The sequence below is a fragment of the Aythya fuligula genome, chromosome 3 (assembly GCF_009819795.1).
Source record: "Aythya fuligula isolate bAytFul2 chromosome 3, bAytFul2.pri, whole genome shotgun sequence".
Classification (NCBI taxonomy): domain Eukaryota; kingdom Metazoa; phylum Chordata; class Aves; order Anseriformes; family Anatidae; genus Aythya; species Aythya fuligula.
In genome coordinates, this window is record NC_045561.1 from 91,046,465 (window position 1) to 91,066,631 (window position 20,167).

General features: G+C 37.7%; 1 protein-coding gene across 1 annotated transcript in view; it reads left to right on the plus strand.

Annotated features, from left to right (window-relative positions):
• Positions 1-20,167, plus strand: part of EYS (eyes shut homolog) — an 836,985-nt gene that overhangs the window by 564,968 nt on the left and 251,850 nt on the right. The gene's annotated exons all lie outside the window — the stretch shown is intronic.

Here is a 20,167-nt window from a genome sequence, read left to right on the forward strand (position 1 = left end):
TGCTCAGGGTTGTAGTGTGTTGGTGTTATGGCTGAGATGAAATTGAGATAATTCTATGCGTAAATTCTCTTGATTAGACTACTGGCCCATGCCTGGGTGTGCTTTTTTGTGGGCACATGTTTTAAATACACACATAGAAAACATACAGTCTTGTATGAAAAAAAGTCAGTGTGATATCACAATTATATTTTGCTGTGAAACTACTTAGCTTCAGAATATTTGCAGGTATTACTATATGTAGATATAAACAAATATTTTAATAAATGCTTGCTAAAATGTATAGAATTATATCTTTTCTGTTGCAATCATTGTATTCATCCACTAAATTCAACGGCATTCAGTGAAGATACAGACAATGTAAAACGGGTATTACAACATGCAGAATTAGACCCTTAATTTGTAATGATCTGAAGGCAGTTTGTTGTATGTACAGCTGCTGTGCTTCCATAGGCTGAAGCAACAGTAAACCCTCTGTAACTGCCTAGTTAGACATAGTTTATGACCCATTTCCCTTGCCAGAGTATTGCAAAGCAGTGGGAGAATTTAGTACAATCTGTGCACAGTATTCAGGTTTGATTGTCTGGCATTCACCTTATCTGATAAAGCTGCAGAATGGGGCTCTAACAGTAACTGTCACAGAATAATTTATAATAATATTATATTTATATGATGCTTCAGTGTACTGCTACAGTAGTCATCGGGTGTGAGCAAATTAAAGTTGCTGTCGGTGGTTCTGACCCAGTTAATGCCTTCTGGGCCAGTGTTGCAGCTGAGAAGATTCCTGGAGAATCTGACAAAAAGACAGGACATCCATCTTTCAGAGGATTACAAGCACATACGGGACTGCTGCATTACTGCAGTTGTTTGGTGCAGTGGTATAAACAAGAGTGGCTAGCTTAAAACCTTGAAGGGATCAGGTCTTGAATATCCACAGATTTGCTGTTGTTCCACAGCAATCTGAAATTTTCATACTTAATCATTAATAATCATACGATTTATAAAAAAAATTTTATTTTGTCAAAATTTTAACATGCTTATGTCCAGTTAGATAGACAGATGTGGTTATAGTCCCCTAAGTGTAAAATGACTTGTTTAATTTTCCATTGGTTTTGGGTGGATTTTTTTGGACCACTGTATATAGTGAGACCTGTGCATGGGTTGTAGTCTGTTTTGCTTTTTTTTTTTGGAAATCAGAAATCTGCTTGGCAATTGTTCAAATATTATTTCATATTTGATACAATTTAAAGCATCATCTGCTCCATGAGTTTAAGCTGTAGCTCAGAATATACTGTGTGGGAGCCTAGTTGCTAGGCATTAATCTTCTCTCAAGGTGTAGTGGAATATAAGTGCACAGCTTGTAGTGGCTCTGTGCTTGTATTTCACTGTACCTTGAATCTGAGGTTCTGCCATGGTATGAAAGCATATATATGAAAGCAAGCAGTGTTGACTCTTCTATGCAATGTCTTGTGGTTTCAGTGGTACACCACTGAAACCATGAGCGGCTCCTGTTCTCATCAATTTCAGTGCCCCTATTTTTCCTAAAAAGAGATTACAGATTAAAATATTTGTCCTTGTAATTTTGCCATACCCTTTCATTTTGATTTCCCTTCCACATTGTATTTCTCCTAAGGCAGCTCTGTTGTCCGGTTTGTGATTACAGTATTGAGAAAGGCTTTTTCAGAGTGCTTGATGGTTTGAAATGCATGGTACATCCTGAAGAATGTCTGATTTCTCCTTGGATTCTGAAAAGTTTTTTTTCTTTCTAATGACCTATTTAAGGTATACTCCAGACCTGTCTTAGCATCATCAAAATACTTATGATAATTAAAAGCTTTTGTTATTCTTCCACAAGCTATTTTATATATTTACATGCTTGTATGTAAATATGTACAGAGAGAGACGAAATAGATAGTTGTTACATCACAAAAAAATGTGTATTCTACATGTCAGTCATTTTATGGACTGCTGTCACATTCATCCCCACTCATCTCATATTTAGGTTGAGAAGCCATGGTCTACATGCTCTGCTCTCATGCAATTAATGAAATCAGTGGTCCTCTCTCTTGAGTGAAGAGTTGGTTCTGCAGTGCTTTGCAGGGAGCTGTTGTTTTGACTGTTCTGTATGGCTTTAGATCAGCAAACATTTTCACCTCAGCACTTGCTACATTCTCAGATAATTTCTGAATGTATTTAACAACACTGGATTCAGTTGATGGTATTTGTGACATCTGACCAGTGTGAAAACTGACCTAATATTTGTAATTTTTGTTTCTTATCTTTTAACCAGTTCATTAACCTGAAAAAAAGACCTTCCTGTGTTTCCCATGACAATTAGTTTTCTATAAAAACTTTTGGTGGGGAACTGTGGCAAAATATATTTGGTAATAAAATGAGATATATTAATCTGATGACCCTATTGTATATGACCATTAATGTGTTCAAGGAATTCTAATAATCAGGGAAGCATAACTTCCTTTTAACGAATTACACTGATTCTTTATGTCATACTGTTCCGTGTTTTGCTACTTATATTCCTTATTACAACCTTTAGGAAATTGTCTCTCATGGAAAATAGACTTGCTGGCTCATAGTTTCAATCTTTTTTGTCCTTTCACTGTCGTTCTTGAAGAATTGGTATTGTATTTACCATCGTTCTGCATTTTGGTACCAAGTACAACCCTTTATTTGGGAAGTTGCGTACCACATTTAAATAATTCCAGGCTTCCTTTTTTTTTAACATTTTTGAAAGTTTTGATGTGTAATTTTACTGATTAACATATATTGTATCCTAGAATCTTTTTGAATATATGTAGTTTTAAATTTAATTTACTAAATATGTTCCCTTTGCACCCTCCACCATTCTATTGGCCTGAAAAATGTCTTCAGGTGGTCTTTATAATTATTCTGGTTTGTCACTCAAGCACCTTTTTAAAAAAAAAAATGTTTTGTTTATTTATTTATGTATTGACTAGAGTGTATATATTTATCTAAACTCTATGGATGTGTTTTACTCTAACCTGCAAGCATTTTACCCATTAGTTGTTCCTTTTATTTTTATCCTAGAAAACCTCTTCCTCTTGCAGTTAAACTATTTCTGGTGGATTTTTAAAGTGTGTTTTGCTCCCAGAAGAACACTGGAGTACATTATAGTCACTGTTTTGAAATGTTGGGTGTTTTTTTTATGGTTATGTATTGAAGCAGATCCTCTGCCTGGCTCAATGCAAAATCAAGAATTATTTCTCCTCTTGTGGTTTCTCTAATGGTTCCAAGAAACCATTATTTACAGCATCTAAAAATGTAGTCCCTGCATCACATCTTGTCATGATTTCTAATCAGACTGCTTGGGAGTAATTGAAATCTGCTGTTATTACCATGCTTTCTGCCTTACCCTTTCTAAACTGTTTCAGTATTTAACAAGCACTCTCATCATCTTGCTTAGGTGATATATAATATACCTCTAATACTGTATTTTTATTTCTGCATGAAATTTCATTGCAAAAGGATTTGTGCTACTGGCTTGTATATATTTGCTTGACTGCTTTATTTATACAGCCTTTGTTCTTGTGCAGCCTATGTCTTACATGATTTTTACTCTTGCATCCTGATATCCCAGTGTTTCTTTTTCTACCCCCAAGATGATTATCCTTATTGTTTGACTATTTCTCTTTCTTTTTAGAATTTAGGTATTTTTTTCAGAGGCAGTTGTTTGCCTTAAAAAAAAAAAAATAATGGCTTAGTGGTTTGATGAGGGAGGGGTTGGATTTAAGAGCACACAAATTACTCATGTTACATTTTTTGTAACATATTTACCTAGCTCAGTTGTGTCATACACATTTTGAATGTGAATTAGTGGTTTTTTTTTTAAGATTTTCCAGGTAAGGAAATTACATGTACATTGGAAAATCAGTTCCAATCTCTATATATGTAATAATATATAATATTATAATATAACATATAATAATATAATATAATAATAATATATAGATTAATATCATAGAATCAGAATCATTAAGGTTAGAAAAGACCTCCAAGATCATCAGGTCCAACCATCCCCCTACCACCACCATCACCCACTAAACCATGTCCCTAAGTACCACATCTAACCTTTCCTTAAACACGCCCAGGGACGGTGACTCCACCACCTCCCTGGGCAACCCATCCCAATGCTCAACCACTTTTTCTAAGAAGTTTCTCGTAATCGGCACCATCTCCCACAGCAACGTAGACTATTTGTTGAGCCATGTAAGATAGATGAATTGGAGATGAAATGGAGAAGACTGCTTCTTAGATCTGTGGTAAGGATGAGCCAAATGATGCTGGGTGTACTCAGGATCTGCCTCCTTTGCCACAAAGGGGCCTCCTGTGATGCCAGCTGCCACCTACTGTGATGTCACCTGAGTGGTGACCTCTGGCCCCCACCCTATAAAAAGGTCTGCCCAGTGTCTGGCAACATCTTGCCAAGCTTCTCGCTCCTGCAGCTCAAGGCAACTTGGAGTTTTTGTGGACCAGCAGGGTATGGGTTGACATTAACAAAATGCTGGCAAGTTAGGACAGATAGCCACCACCAGTGTTGGAGCAAAGTGTCAGAGTTCAGCCTGAGAAAAATGTCCAGGTCAAAGGCAGACACTCCCCAACCAAGTTGGTACAGGCCACCATGGTGAGGGTGAGGCTAATGTCCAGCCCAGGAACAAGCACCCATGAAGAAAATGGGGGCAGACCATCAAGGCACATCCTGAGGAGGACGATGTTCAGTAAGGGATGGACTGGGGGAATGACTGTGCGTTTACCACAGGTGGGAAGTGGGTGTACAGTAAGTAGTGCAGCTGGCCCCCGCTTGCCTTTCACTTTCCACCAATAAAAGACCTGTTATGTTTTAAACTGTCTTTTTCATCGCATATCCTGAAGTCCTATCCATATGTTAATTGATGCTTGTTTACATTCTAAGACTATTGAAGTCTTCTGCTAGTGCAGGGAAGATCAACTCGTGTAGATTAAAAGAGTGCTGAGAACTGGATTTGCTTGAATAGTCTTTTCCTAATTCTTTCTTCTATTGTGAAAGCAGAGAAAGAACACTATCTAGATTATAAACATAGTATAATTTGATACCCTATAATTATGGCTATTATATAATGGTAATATATTGTCTTGCTTGATCCCATTGATCCAAAACTGAATATATGATGCTAAAGATATTTTGTTGCCAGGTCTGGATGTATACAATACTTCCCTGTTGGGATTTTTTGTAACTAGTATGCCAGTAGCACTTAGCATCTAAGGTATCTTTTTATATCTCCAAGGCTAAGCAATACAGAGATGTGATAACATCAGGGAAAATTTAAAATGTTCCTGTAAGACTGTGTTAGTTGCTTATGTTCTTTGTATCAAGTCAGTGTGTTTGGCAAAGTCTGCAGATAATGATCTTGGACACTGCAGCATTTGAGACACCCACTCAAAGACAATAGGTTAAACCTGTGTGTGGAAAGCATTCTATTGTTGCAGGGTTTTTTGTTGCTCTTTTTTTTTTTTTTTTTTTTTTTTAATTAGATTGATTTAACCAGTATTCAGATAGACATATTATTGATTTGTTGATTCTTTTCCTTACATCTGAATATGGTCATGTAAGATTTTTTGATAATTCAGTATTCATTTATCTGTTTGAATCAAATGTGAAGAGCAGTATTAGTATTGTGCCATCCTGAAAGCTAAAAACTAATCCCAACTCGTACAGGCTGCAAAAGTTTTGGATTCTGCTTGTTACACTAGAAGCTAAACTTAGACTATATTAATCAAAATATGCAGTAAATCTTTCTGGTATGTCTAACAAATTCTTGATTTATCATATTGAAATTGAAGAATGGAAAACACAGAAAATAAGTACAAAGACCCCTCAATTCTTCTTATCCAGTGACTAGTGCAATTTCCTGAATGCTTCTCAATAACTATGTATTCAAAAAATCATATTAAGTTGCAGATTGCATTTCATATTTTATTAGGAAGGTAGCTGAGAAGAAGTATTTTTGACATTTATAATATTAGGCTTCTTATTGATTGTGAACATGTATATTAGAAACAGTCATCTTTTTTGCCTCGTTACAGCTATATTCAGTAATACTTTTACAAGGCTTCTTTCTTTCATTGGAGTTGCCTTGAAGTTAGAATTTCATGTGTGAATGTATATATACATGTGTATTTTATATCATGTAATGCAAATAGCATGAAAATATTAACTATTGATACTAATGTAATGTTACCAGATTGGTATTAATACTATATTGTTATTAACAATTCTAAAAGGTTCACTAAAAGACATAAGAAAATAATTTCAAACCAGAAACCCAAAAAATCCGTTCATTGTGTTAAGTGTATGGATCAGAAAGTATTGCTGGTAACAAGATCTTTTCTCAGGGATTTTCTTACACATCACATTAAAGGAGACACTTAAAGTTGTATATAAATTGATACATGTTCACATGGCTGTGATTTCCAGACAGAAGTGCAAAAATCTCATTAGTACCAACAATTCTATAGGAAAAAAATGCATTTGCATTCCACATATATGTATAATAAAGTACAGTGTAAACAGATTATTATAAGCAAGAGTGAAGATGCAGTTCTGTCTCATTAGATAATGCTAGATGCCAAGCTCATTGTACTCATTACAGGGCTACAGAGCACACCAACTACTGATTCCATAGCTACACGGCAGATGTAGCAGAAAAGTAGTCAGTGAACTTTAAGAAGTAGACAGCCCCAGGCCGTCTGTGCAGGCGGCCTTGGCTAGGACTCGCCATGCTGAATCCAAACATTAAAAACAATGGGTTTGCATTCCAAAACTCTGGGCAGAGTCAGGATGCTGAGCCAAATAGATTATCTCTATTTCTTCCTTGCATGAGAGTCCTGATATGCAAGGGTTTAACCAAGATCTCTGGAAGATCTTTTATGCAGCAAATAAACAAGCATACCTCTCTGTTTGTGCATTGGGAAATCAAACTGCTGAAGCTTCTGTGTCTGAAATTAAAGGCATGTGGGAAGAAAAGCAAAAGGAACTTGCAAAGTCTCCTGCTGAACCAGAACGATGATGATTGCCACTGTCTCTCTGCAATCCCCTCAGAATTTGACTTTATGGAAATATTTTTCTCAATGGATTTTAATTGTTTCATGCTTACAGTGCCTGAATGCAGATTTTTGTGTTCTAAATGCTTAAAGCTACCCAGACAGTGTCCTCAATAAATTAAAAGATTGATACAAAGGCAGCACTGAAACTTCCTCCATCTTGTTCTCTTGAGATCAGTTGAAAAAGCCATACAGGGAAGGAAATGTAAACAAACTTTGTATTTGGAGAATTTATTAAGATATTTGAGTTCAGATTTCTGTTTAGTATGGAAGAAACGTGTTTTGTTTTTTAAACTAATATTTCCTGCAGAGGGAAATAACAGTTCAGGAAATAAATTTAAATAAAATATAAATTAAAAGGGAAATATTACGGCACCATTCATCTCGTAAAAGCAACTGGTGGGCACACAGATGAATTGACATACTGTTGTAAAAATACATATATACTGGAAAGAAGGTACGTGTTATGTATTCCTGTGTGACACCAGAAGGCTTTTCTGTTGCAATGCCTGTAGAGGACCTTCTCGAGCTACTTTTCTCCTCTCAATCAACAAGAAAAATATAACCTTCTCTACAGCCAGTTCTGACTGTACTTGGTATTTTTTACTCTGAAGTTGTCTTTGCCTTTAGGATTTTAGGAAATTGGCTTTGACTCCCTTTCAGCCTTGTTCCAGCTGTAAGGTTTGTACCCCATGTCCTAAGGCACATTCTGTTTTCTTTCACTGACTCCAGTGATGCAAGTCGTGTCCAGCAAGACAGGTCTATTAGGGAAAACATGGGCCCAGTGCCGAATGGGGTAGAGGGCCCGACAGCAAATGGCACAGAGAAGACAGAGATACTCACTGCCTTATTACATCAGTCCTTACACACTCAGGAGCGTGGTGGGTAAACCTTGGCTAAGGGCCAAACACTCCCCCAGCTGCTCCCTCACTCCCCCTCCTCAGGAGGACAGGGTGAGAAAGTCAGATGAAAAAGCTCATGGGTTGAGATAAAGACAGGGTGACTGCTAATCCGTTACCATCACGGGCAAAACAGACACTTCTTGGGGAAAATTAATTCAATTTATTGCTAATTAAAATAATTTAGTTGTAAGAAACAAAGCCAAGTTTCTCCCCCCGCAAGCAGTGTCTCCCCCCACCTTTTCCCAGGCCCAGCTGCATTCCCAACTCTTCCTCTGAACCCTGAGGGGCTCAGGGGGTATGGGGGCTGTGGTCAGTCCATAGCAGCTCCTCTCTGCCTCACACTTTTCCTCTGCTCCTTTGTGGGTCCTGTCCAGGGGGTGCTGTCCTTCAGGATAAGCCTGATCCAGCATGGGCTCTCCACAGGCCACAACTCTGCTAGGAAATGCACACCTACCCCGGCATGGAGACCACAGACTGCAGGAGAATGTCTGCTCCAGCACCACAGAGCATCTCCTTCCCCTCATTCTTTGGCCGTGGTTTTACACTTCTATTTCTCCCTTTCTCTCTCTGTTTTTTGTTCCCCGCCACACACACTCCTGCTCTGCCTGTGTGGTGTTTTCACAGAGGCACCACCAGTTTGGCTGCTGGGCTTAGCAGCATCCTGCGGTGGGTCCTTTGTGCTGCCAACTGGATCTGGCTGTGTTAGCACAGGGCAGCCCCCGGCCTCTCCTCACAGAGGCCACCCCTGCAGCTCCCCCCTGCCAACACCTTGACACCAACATCTGATACAAGGAGACAATTTTATCAGAAGAAAGATGTTGTTTTGGCCAAGAGTGCAAAGATTTGATTCTGTTTCCACGGTGATTATTCCCTTATTTTGAAGGGATGAGGCTGTTTTGAACTCACATGCAAGTTGTTTTCATGAATTTCTTAAGTTCAAATCCAGGTGAACATTTCTCTTTGAACATATTGGCAAGGCTGCAAGAAGATCGCTTTTTGTCTTTCAGCTGTGAGGGCATTTATTTTCCCATAGCTGCCAGGCTAACCTGCTGTTAACACCTTCAGTTTGTGGTTGATGTTGCCACTTAATTAGTCCACAGCTCCTGCATATTCAACAGGATCCTGGCAACAGCTTCTGCCCATTTTTGTTGGCAAGACATCTCCTTGATACCTTAGCTTGATGTGTGGACTGATGCTGGATTTGTCCTGAGAGAAAATTATGTCTGTGTGATGCTTTCATCCTTTGACAGCCCTGCTTCTCTTAGTAACATTAACCATTTGTATCTCCTTCCTACTCAGTGTGCAAAATTAAGGGTGGTTGCAGACGTATGGGATGACTTATCTTCTGCTGAGCATATTCAGCCCTTCTTTCCCAATAGCACATAACTACTTTTCGGGTACTTTGTCCAGTATTTCACCCTGTTTCCCTGTTGTTCATAGTCCAGTCTGGAAGCTACTTTTTGAAAAGTAATCGCTGTCTTGGAAGCAGCAGCACACAGTATTACGGGGTGGAGAGCACAAGGAATCTACTACTCAGAGTTTGTGGTGTTTAATAGAAATATGCCTTCGCTTTGACATCTTGGAACTCTATGCAATTCATAATGCATGTACCTTGGAGAATTGCAGGCGTAGTTTTGCCACCACATGATATGCAAACAATGAAAAGTAATAATTTCCTTTGTCTGGAAGCAATGGAGCTCAGCAGATGGCATCATCTGTGAAGATGACATTTCAGTAATTCATCTGTGTGGCTCTTTGAGATCCCTTTTGGACAATTTCAGTAGGTCTGGTTGATGATAAGTGAGAAGTAAGGCTTGAGCTGTTAGTAGACAACTTCCATGAGCCCTTAGAGGATGTGCTTGGTATCAGTCCCCTCCAGCAAAGCTTAAAGCTTAAAGAAACTGTACTGAAGTGACTTTACATATGTAACAGTGCTCTGCGGTGTTTGCAGCCCAGACATCTGTTGTCTGAGCACTTTGAGTTCCTTCCAGACACTCACTGAACAATATACTGTTCCCAAGCAGTCTTCAAAAGCTGGGGAGGATAGGCTGTAATCACTCATTGCATGAAAGTACTCTCAGATCTTCCAAAAGAAGCTTGATGGCAGAGTATCTACTTGAACTGAAAATGTATGGAAGGATACTTTCCTGAAAAAAAAGAAAGGTTTCACAACGAAAATTCAGATGCAGTCCACAAGTGTGTTTGTGTGGCTCCTCACCGTGGCTTCCTCCTCCCTTTCAGTCTCCTTCTAAATGCAGAATTATATCTAGGAGACTTGAATGGTGGTTATTACACTCTCTATAAACCAGGAAGAATAACTGAGAAGAGCTTGGGAGACCCCTCAGAAAAGGGACGTGTGGAACATGATTACCAGTGGATACCCTTGTCCAGTGGATACCAGTCACTGGGCTGTAATCTTCCTCTGTAGTTCTTACGGGACATAGCCTGATGGTGTAAATCTAAAAAGGGAGCTATATGACAGCAGGTATTACTTCCATGTCGTTGAGATAGGACCCTTTCAGCTTCAGCAGAAACCAGACTACAGCCAATTTGACAAGGCAGGTATATATTTATCAGAAAGCTTATATTATAAGCATTTATTATAATAATAATGCTTATATTGTAAGCATTATAAGCATTATATACCCTGTCAATCAGCAGTTCCTAGGTTAGTTGCCCCCTCTCTCCTTGTGTGTTCGGTGCCTGTAGGTTCTTCTCTGGCAGACTGTTTCTCTGCAATTGGTGGCAACGTGCAGATCTCACCTAGTGTTTCTTTGTGCATTCTATGGAATGCACAGCTAGCTAAAATCAAGAGTTGATCTCCTTTAGCTATCAATTTACGCATCTGTTAACTTGTTTTTTATCATCAAGTGACTAGGCATAACCTGTAACAATCTAACCACAAGACTCAAGCTACATGAAAGAAAGCACATTATGCAAACTTCACATCATATTGTAATAGACAAAAACAATATTCATCTCTTTCTACTTTATGTATGAATTATTTTTCTCCAAGCTTTTTAAAGCAGAGAAGCTTATGCCACTTACATGAAATTCATGGCATACACTTCCCTCCTATTAAAATGTACATCCATGAGTTTCTTTTCAAAAAAAAAGGGATGCTGCTATATCCCACAAAATCCCATTGGAAACTACTTTTACTGATTAAAATTGTGTGTTTTGGATGGTAAGTGGAGCTAATTGTTGCTTTCTCTGACAAAAACAAACTTAGTAACCAAAAGCATGCATGTGGCTAGAAAGGATATAAAGGTAATTTATTTGCTATTCTATAACCATATAGTGTCACCCCAAGCGATAATAAAAATAACATGTATATCTTTTCTCTCACACCTGTGTTTTTACAGTATTCCAGGACAGGCATTTTTGGGTTTTAATTCTCACTTCTGTCATCCTTATCAGTAAAATGATGTTTGTATCCCTTTCATTTTGCTAACAGCTTTAGCAGTAGTTGGTTGTATTTCCAAGCACTGATTCACATTGAACATTACATCACCTGCTCTTGTCACTTGCCTGGGAAACTCTGGATTTGTGTTGATTCCCTGTACTGCCCAGCTTGGAGAGTTCTTCCTAGCAGCCTGTATGCTGCTGTGCTTCAGACTGGCAACCAGAGCAGAGCTGCTAACAACACACTGTGTTTTAGCTATTGCTGGCACACTGTTGAGGCTGCCTCTATTTCTCCCTCAGTTCCTTCCCCAGAGAGTAGGCTGAGGTGGGCAAGATACCCCAGCAGAGCAAGGGGCAGTCATATCAGGTTATATACCTCCCTGGGTCATTAAACTGAGGGAATGTTGAGATACAGGTTTTTCTCATGGAGCAGCCCTGGGCTGCTTGAACACCTTCACAGTTGATAGCTGCCTGATCTGACCCTAAATTGTAGGAAGCTATCTGGGAATGGTATACTGCATGGCTTTCTTTTACCAAGGAACAAATGTCTTTAAATTAAAAAAAAAAAAAAAAAAGTCCCAGCTTTTAGTAGAATGGAAGCTAGAACTTCGATCCAATCCCTTTTATAAAAAATAATATAATTAATATAATATAATATAATATAATATAATATAATATAATATAATATAATATAATATAAAAGGTTAACACAATGTCAGACAAAATAGGGGAAGAATGCCTTGGCACAATCCTCCTGCACCAGCCATGTCCTAGGCGGGATTTTAGCCTCTCACTGGCTTTCTGAAGTATAGTTATTTGCATCTTCTTTGATCCTAAGTTTTCCTCTCTGAGCTCGGGTTCTCTGCTGTGTTCTCCTGAGAGGAGTTTCAGTTGCACTACTTTAGTTGCAGTCTCCTAGTCCAATGTTATGCCTATTGCCTTGTGTCGTTCTCTGGATTTTATTTTTATTATTTTTTTTAAATCTGAGACCACTCTGTGGCTCCTTATGGAAATAAGTAACATTTTCCCTCTGTATGGGGATAGCCATGCATTGTTCTTAAGGGGGCATAATGCTACTTTAAAATACAAGCAAATATAATGTGCAGTCCATACTCAAGACAATCTAGAAGAACCCTGGAAGTGCTTCTCCAGTGTTAGTAAGACAAAGGTTTTCAGTCACATCTGCAGTATTTGTAACATGTCCCTATCCTCTGTTTTAGTTGATCTCTCTTCTTAATGTTTTTAAATTTTGTATAAAATCCAACTCAGTCTGAGTTTTGGCAAGTTTTAGTTCATCTTTCTGCTTTGTATTTATTACTCCCAGTACCCTCTTTCAGCTGGTGATTGCCAGACCTTTCTGCCACTTTAATTAAGGAAATTTCAAACCTCCCATCTTTATGCTTTCAGTTCTGTAACTGATTCCTTTAATTTGGGGCTTTTTCCTTCCAAATGAGAAAATCTTCATTAAAGATGTAGTTTTGTGTGTCCAGACTCTGTTTAAATTATGGTGATTCCTTCATGTTCCTTCCAGAGTTAATTTTGGTGACTGGAGTTTCTAAAGTGTCCTTGGCATTTCTCAAACTAAAATATAAAGCATCATCATCCTTTCTAGGCTCAGTCTATTTTTGATGAAAAAAGTTATGAAATGTTACAATGAGGAATAGAGAGACTCTATCACTGTCAAAAGCAAGTGGTCTCCAGTTAAGGTAGACTCGCGGTTGTGTGATTTCCAGCAGAACTTGCTTCTCTAATAATGCTAGCAATCTCTCCCCACATTTATTCTCAATCCCAGGATCTTCCATTCTCATTGATCTTCTATGTTCAAGTTTCCATCTTTTCAGTAACAATAAATTGAGTTTGTGTACCTTGGCACTTCTGGCATTTCACGGTGTTGTTTCATTTCTTTTTCCAACAGCAAAGAATGTGGCAGAGGCAATTTTTATAGAAAACTATAGTAAATGAAGGCCATTTCTGATCTCTGGCAAAGAAGCCCTTCAATGCTGTTTGCTTAATAGCTTCACTCTAACCTAAGTATCTGCGTGCACCTACTGGGCATGCAGCAAATAGTCAAGCCTGAAAAATAGCCAAATAACAAATTTGCCAAGGCAGCAGGAAGTGCACTCTGCTCTAAAGGTAGAAGCCAGTTAAGCAGTTGTAATAAAAAGCAAGAGTCAATATTAAGAGAGGAACATGGTAATCACGTTGTTTGTAAATTTGTGATTTCTGGTGTGCATCATCAAAACAAGAAAGGAACAAAGCAAGTGGCAACTGTTCTACATGAAACCAGTGGAAATGCAACTCATTTTTTGCTTTTTCATCTAAATGCTGTTAGATTTGGAAATGAAAGAATAAAGGAGAAGGAAGTGCTTAATAAAATGGCACTTTGGGAACAGTAGCAAAAAATCATTAATTTCATATTTATGTTAGTATTAATGTTCTACATTTTGAAGGCAAAAAGGAATGAAGATGAGTAGCTGTGTCAGTGTTTGTTGTTTTCTTCTGTGGTTTAAACCTCATTCTTGTTTACTTACCTAGCTTCTACCTACTTTACTGTGCTGGTGTTTAAGTTCTGAGAATTATATATACAACTACTCAAAGCTGCTTTCTCTGTATATAATAGTAAACAGAGAATAAATGTTCCTTGATAGTGTCACTGTCTCATTATACAGATTCTCATACCAGGTTACCAAATGCTGTTTTACAGACTGTTGTTCAGAGGAAAGGCAGAAGAGTACAAAAAAAAGGAGAGGAAAACTTAAAAATAACTTAAAAACTTAAATATATATATATGTTTATAGAATGTACTTCAAAATTAGCATGTTAATTATAAAATTAAATATTAATATAAACCTGAAATATCAGGAATATCCTTTTTTTTTTTGCTTCATCCTGAATTGTTTGCTGTTTGTTATCTTGTGTGTACTCAGTTCCTAGAAAACAAAGATACGGTTTTTGTCTTGTAATCAGATAGTAAAAATGGTGAATACTGTTCATCCACGCAAAACTGCTGTCTATCTTCTGGTAGGTTTCTATTGTTGGATAGAAACAGCAGAATATTGTTGAACCTTTTAGTGGCACCAAGTTGGAGGAAGGGGGATGTATGTAATTAAAAGAAATTGCTGGTTAACAGCCTGAATGAGTGCATGACTGTAAGCCTGTGTGCTGTGTCTGTGTTTGCAAGTATGTGCATATTAATATCAGAAAGGAAAGTTTACCCTTTTGGCTTCTGAAACTCTGATAGCTGAATTATCACGTGACATTATGTCATTTTCCTGATCAGTATGTGAAAAGTCTTCTACTAACATGGTGAGGCTGCACCTGGAGTACTGTGTCCAGTCCAGGCTCCCCAGTACAATATACGTACTGGGGAGAGTCCAGCGAAGGGCCACAAAGATGATGAAGGGACTAGAGCGTCTCTTGCATGAGGAAAGGCTGAGGGAGCTGTGACTGCTCAACCTAGAGAAAAGAGCCATGGGGAAATCAGCAATGTCTATAAATGCCTGGAGGCAGGATGTAAAGAGGATGGAGCCAGGTCCTTTTCAGTGGTGCCCAGGGCTGGGACAAGAGGCAATAGGCCCAAACTGAAAGACAGGAGGCTTGTAGCTCTGGAGAAACATCTATTGTCATAAATCTCTAAGGACGGTGACTCTCAAAATGGGAATTCAAGCTGAAACAAATAATTAGGTAACTGAATCCAGCTGCTTACCTCACTCCTTTGCTAAAGGTCTTTGTTTCCTCAGGAGGGATGACAAAATAGGTCATGGGTCCTCTTCTCAGTTGCACCAAATTAAAATGCCGTTAATCTCAATCTCTGTTAGTATTATGAATTGCAGATATATTTCTTGTTCTGTTGGATTTGCCACAGGGGCAGTAACATCTACCTGAAAGACAGTGCAGACAACAGTAGGTAGTAACCTGTCAGTTCTCTCATCAAAAATTGATAAAGGTTCTGAATTTTTACTCATTGGTAGAGTTCGTTGTTTCTGGAACACAAATGAAAAAAAAAAAAAAGTATCTCATTTTGCTATAGAAGGAAAATTAAATGTTTTGGAAGTGTATGCATTCATAACCTTCTTCAGACATGATAGTTAACATTATGTGATCTATCCACTGCAGGTATGTACTCCTGTGGTCACATACATACGTGTCACTAACATCTTGGTGACCTTGGAATTTACACGTACTCCCAAACACCATGTCAGGCAGCTCTCCCTGTTACTGTGTTCCTAGCACTGCAGACCACCTTACTAGCAGTTCTCTGTGTCATTCCATAGCTTGTATATGCCACACTGTTAGCCTCTGAAGACATTTTGGGAAGTGAGGGCATTTGTTGAAAGACGTAGTGTCCCAGCTGAGATACTCCTTTCATCTCATGATGTGGGGAATGCTGCATCAGTACTTGATTACCTTAAAAGAGGCTGAGCTATAAAAATAAAACTGTATTTACAATTAAAAAAGAATAAAAATCTGACAATCTAGTTGCAAATGTACCAGTATGATATAAGAAGGTACAAAGTCCTAAAAACGTATAAATAGATTTTCTCATATCCCCCTTCTTCAGCTGAGATTCTTTGGCTTTCTTAGAACTCTGACAAAATGGATCCCTTCTGAATACCATATTCCTCAGGTTGCATTCACTAAAGGAAAGTCTATTTTATTGCAACATTTTATCTTTTATAGTCATTTTTCTTTCTGAAGACCTCCAGGTGTTCCAGATAAATATAATAATTCTCCCTGAAGCATATGTATTTCATCCTTATGCACAGAATAGTCTGATCGTCATAGGAATATTAATTCCTTTGATATTCATTTGTCTTTGTTTTAGATAAGGTGATTTCTCTTCTAGTTCAAAGAGAAGATATACAACTCTGTTTCAGCTTCTCCCTCTTTTGTGACAGTGTGAAGTGTTTCACACTGAATCTTATTATAGGTGTCCATTGCCACTTAAAAATAGGTGCAAAAATCTTAGGTCAAATGATTGTAGGTTTGAGCTATTAATTATTGATATGAGAAGAAACAAAACTACAGAAATTAACTGACTTGGACTGAAAACTAGTTCATGGTAATCTTTCTCTGATGTGTTGTAAGACTATATTGTATTAGCTTAGCAAAGTGCTCAATAAATTTAACTTCATTATCACTCTGAAAAAGGGAAGTGCTCTATTTTACAATGAGATAAGTTGATTTCTGCAGTTAGTTGATAGTCTGTACTAGATAAGAACATCAGCCTGTTCTCTAGATTTCACTCCACATCCTCTAATTGTCTCAGGGCAGTACATTTTTCAGGATGTTCATGGAGAAGGCACTGCATCCCATTAATGAGAGTGAACTAAGTAGTAAAATCCAGTAGTTCAACTTAACTGAGAACTGCAGTAGCAAACAAAATAAGTAAATCATGCAGTATACTTATAACCAGAAACACTGCAATTGTTTATGAAAAGGCAAGGCATTACGAGCTATAACACTTAGGGATGTCCATCCTTACTTCAAAATTTTCATATCACTTCTGCAATGCAACATTGCACTTGCTTAACTGCAAGGCAAGAGGAATTTTAAAAGAGGGATCTTGACCAGGGATAAACTTCTGTAAGAACGGTAAGGGAGCTTCTCAGTACCCTTAAATCTTTCAGACTTAGTGATTTTAAAGCTCTTATTTAATCCGTGTGGCTTAGTGAACAATTCTCAGCCAGAGCAAAACGGCAGAGGCATGAGGAACTCATGGTGTAACACTACAGCATGATTTTCCCACTGCCAGTGCCTTTAGACTTGGAAGCAGTGCAGGAGGAGCGTGAATGCCAGCTACGTGGGCGGCTGGCTCTGCTGGAGTCTGGGACCAGGCATTTGACCAGCCAAGCTCCCAGTGCAAAGCACAACAACCCAGGAGGTGCTGTACCCACACTGGGCAGCTCAAAGATTAGGTGTGAGATTGCAGGCTCAGTGCAGGGGACTGGAAGAATTCATACAAGAGAGCTACCAGGGTAGCAAGTTTTGCAACCCCTGTAATTTGAGTTGCTGGAAAACATGAGAAATGAGGAGCAGAGCTACAGAGTTGTGCTGCTTTAGGCAGTTTGGGGATTCTTTTCCCCCCTCTTCTGTCTGTTTTGTTATGCTTCACCATTCTTGTTTCATGAAAGTTTTGTGATAGTGTTTCAATATCCGTGACAGATATGATAAACACAGAGTCAGGATATGACCAATAAATTCTTCAAAAAATTCAGTAGAAGCAGTTGCATGAAAAAATAATCTTGATTTAACTTCTTCAAGCCTTTTTTAGTATACTGAATTAAAATGATTTCTACATGTTTAGCTCAATACCAATTTCAGATTAAAATCATCTTTTATATTAACATTTCAATTTTTAAAAACTTGGTATTATACTTCAGTTTCTGCTTAGGGTTTAATTTCATGACCAGTACTGTTCAAGATGTAAGAGACTTCAGTTCCTTTGTGTTTTATCCGCTTTCTTTTATTTATGGTGGCATGTAGACAATTTTACCAGTATACCTTCCCATTTTTCTTTCCAACTTTAGCACTTAACAAGTACTAGTACAGAAGCTGAAGCAATATTCCTTCTCCTCTATTTTAGGTGTTTTCTTTTATTACTTTTGTTTTCTGAATGAATACCACTTCATATCTTCCTTCACATTTTGAGGTGTCATTAAAGTCTAATAACATTTGTTTTATACTACATTATCTAACAAAAAAAATGCATGTGCATTAAAATTGGAGCTGACTAGGAAAAGTATATAAAAATGTAAATAGAATGTAAAATATAAATGTAAATATATATAATTCTAAATGTAAATAAAATGCAGTAACAAACAAAATAAATATGTTGAGGGGGGGAAAAAATAATTCCCCTGTCTCCTTCAGCAACATTTTTCAAAGGAAGGCCTATTTATCTCTAGCTAGTGTCTGTACAAATTAGCCAGAGTCCCGTTGTCCATTTTGCTTGAACAACCACAGTTAAAATGTGCAAGGTTTAATTTTTATGCCTGTGGCTTAGTAATTGATGCTAAAACAGTTTAAATCAGCAAGAATGAAAGTGTTAACTTTTTTTAGTCAAGATGGTGTTTGTTTGGCTAATGTTGATTTTTAACAAACTGGAAAATTTGGTGGGTTGAAGAGACTTGAAAAAATATATATCCTACCTGTAGCATATTGTTTGGATGGCAGGAAAATTTCAGTACTTACTAAGTGGCATACAAGGCAGCATAAGGTCCTGTTGGATTAAGCAAATTCTGTTTGCTTTCATGATTAGAAGATGCTAATTGGGTAGTGTGTGTAGTTTTATTTTGTACTGTATTGAATTCAATATTCAAAACTCGGGAACACGGACCATAAAATGACATTTCCTAAGAACGACTTTCTTCTTTCTCTCTCTCTCTTTCTCTCTCTCTCTCTTTCTTTCTCTCTCTCTCTCTCTCTCTCTTTCTTTCTTTCTCTCTCTCTCTCTCTCTCTTTCTTTCTTTCTCTCTCTCTCTCTATTTTTCTCTCTTTCTCTCTTTCTCTCTTCCTGCCTCCCTCCCTCCCTTCCTCCCTTCCTTTACAGCTCTGGTGTCAGTACTACAGTTCAGATGCAGTAGGTTTAGAGCAGGTTAAAACTGAAGTCGAATTTGTTGCTGTTTGGCCAATCTGCAGAGTTCCAAGCTGGGGGCAGAACTTGCTTTATTTCATGGTTCAGTATTGACCATTTCATATGCAAGATCCAAAAGTAGAGTAGACAAACTGTTAACTCAGGGTTGATTTTATATATTAATTTCCAAACTGTGTTAGTAAATATAAATATAAATAAAAATGCTAATAAGGGTATTAAAAAATGTGTACCTGGGCCATTTTGTGTATTTTTTAAATATTACAATTTGACAAGTCTCACAGACTTTTGCAGAAAGCTCTACAGACAAGAACCCAAAGCCCAAGGTATTTCATAGGAATCAAAAAGATGTGAAAGTTTACTGAACAATGTATTCTGGTGAGATACATTCTCACTATCTATAGTGAGAAATTTTGAGATCTATAAAATTTATCCTGAGGCAAGTCAAACCAGGAAAGATTGTGATGTGCTTTGTTTTGCATTAATTATATTTTTGTAATAAAAAGCTCTGATCATAGGCCAACACCTCATTACGCTATTTACGAATCTGTAGTGAAATGACAGGATGCCAGCTCATTTCACTTAGGAACTCAATTCTAGGCTAATTCTACCTAACAGCAGCTCTAATTCGAGCTAGGCAGTAAGGGATGTTAATAAATGGTTTGGCATATATGTGTGAACTTTTCCTACCAGGTAAGTATCTGTACTCATTTTTGTCAAGTATAAAGGGCATTTAAAGAGCATGGTTACTATATGTCAAACATATCTGCATAGTTTCTGAATAGTGAATTGTATTAAATTAAATTTCTGATGTTGCTATGACCCTGACATTTTCAGGCAATTTAAGTATTACAGTTTGTCAGTATATTAATGTATTTTTATAAATGGAAGAAAGTCCACATACATGTGAAGTCCACATTTTAATACTCTTTTCTGCTAAAAACACCTAGTACCTATTCTCAAAAATAGCAGAATAAAGCGTGGTCACATTTTATTTATTTGTAACAATAGCCCTTATTCCTAAATATGTCCAGAAAGACATTAGCTTTTTGTGTAGATAGCATATTTGTATAGATGGCACTCCAAAGGCAAGTGATTGTTTGAGCAGGGTGTTTATGATGTAGTTATGATTACAGAATCAAGAAGAAGCTTC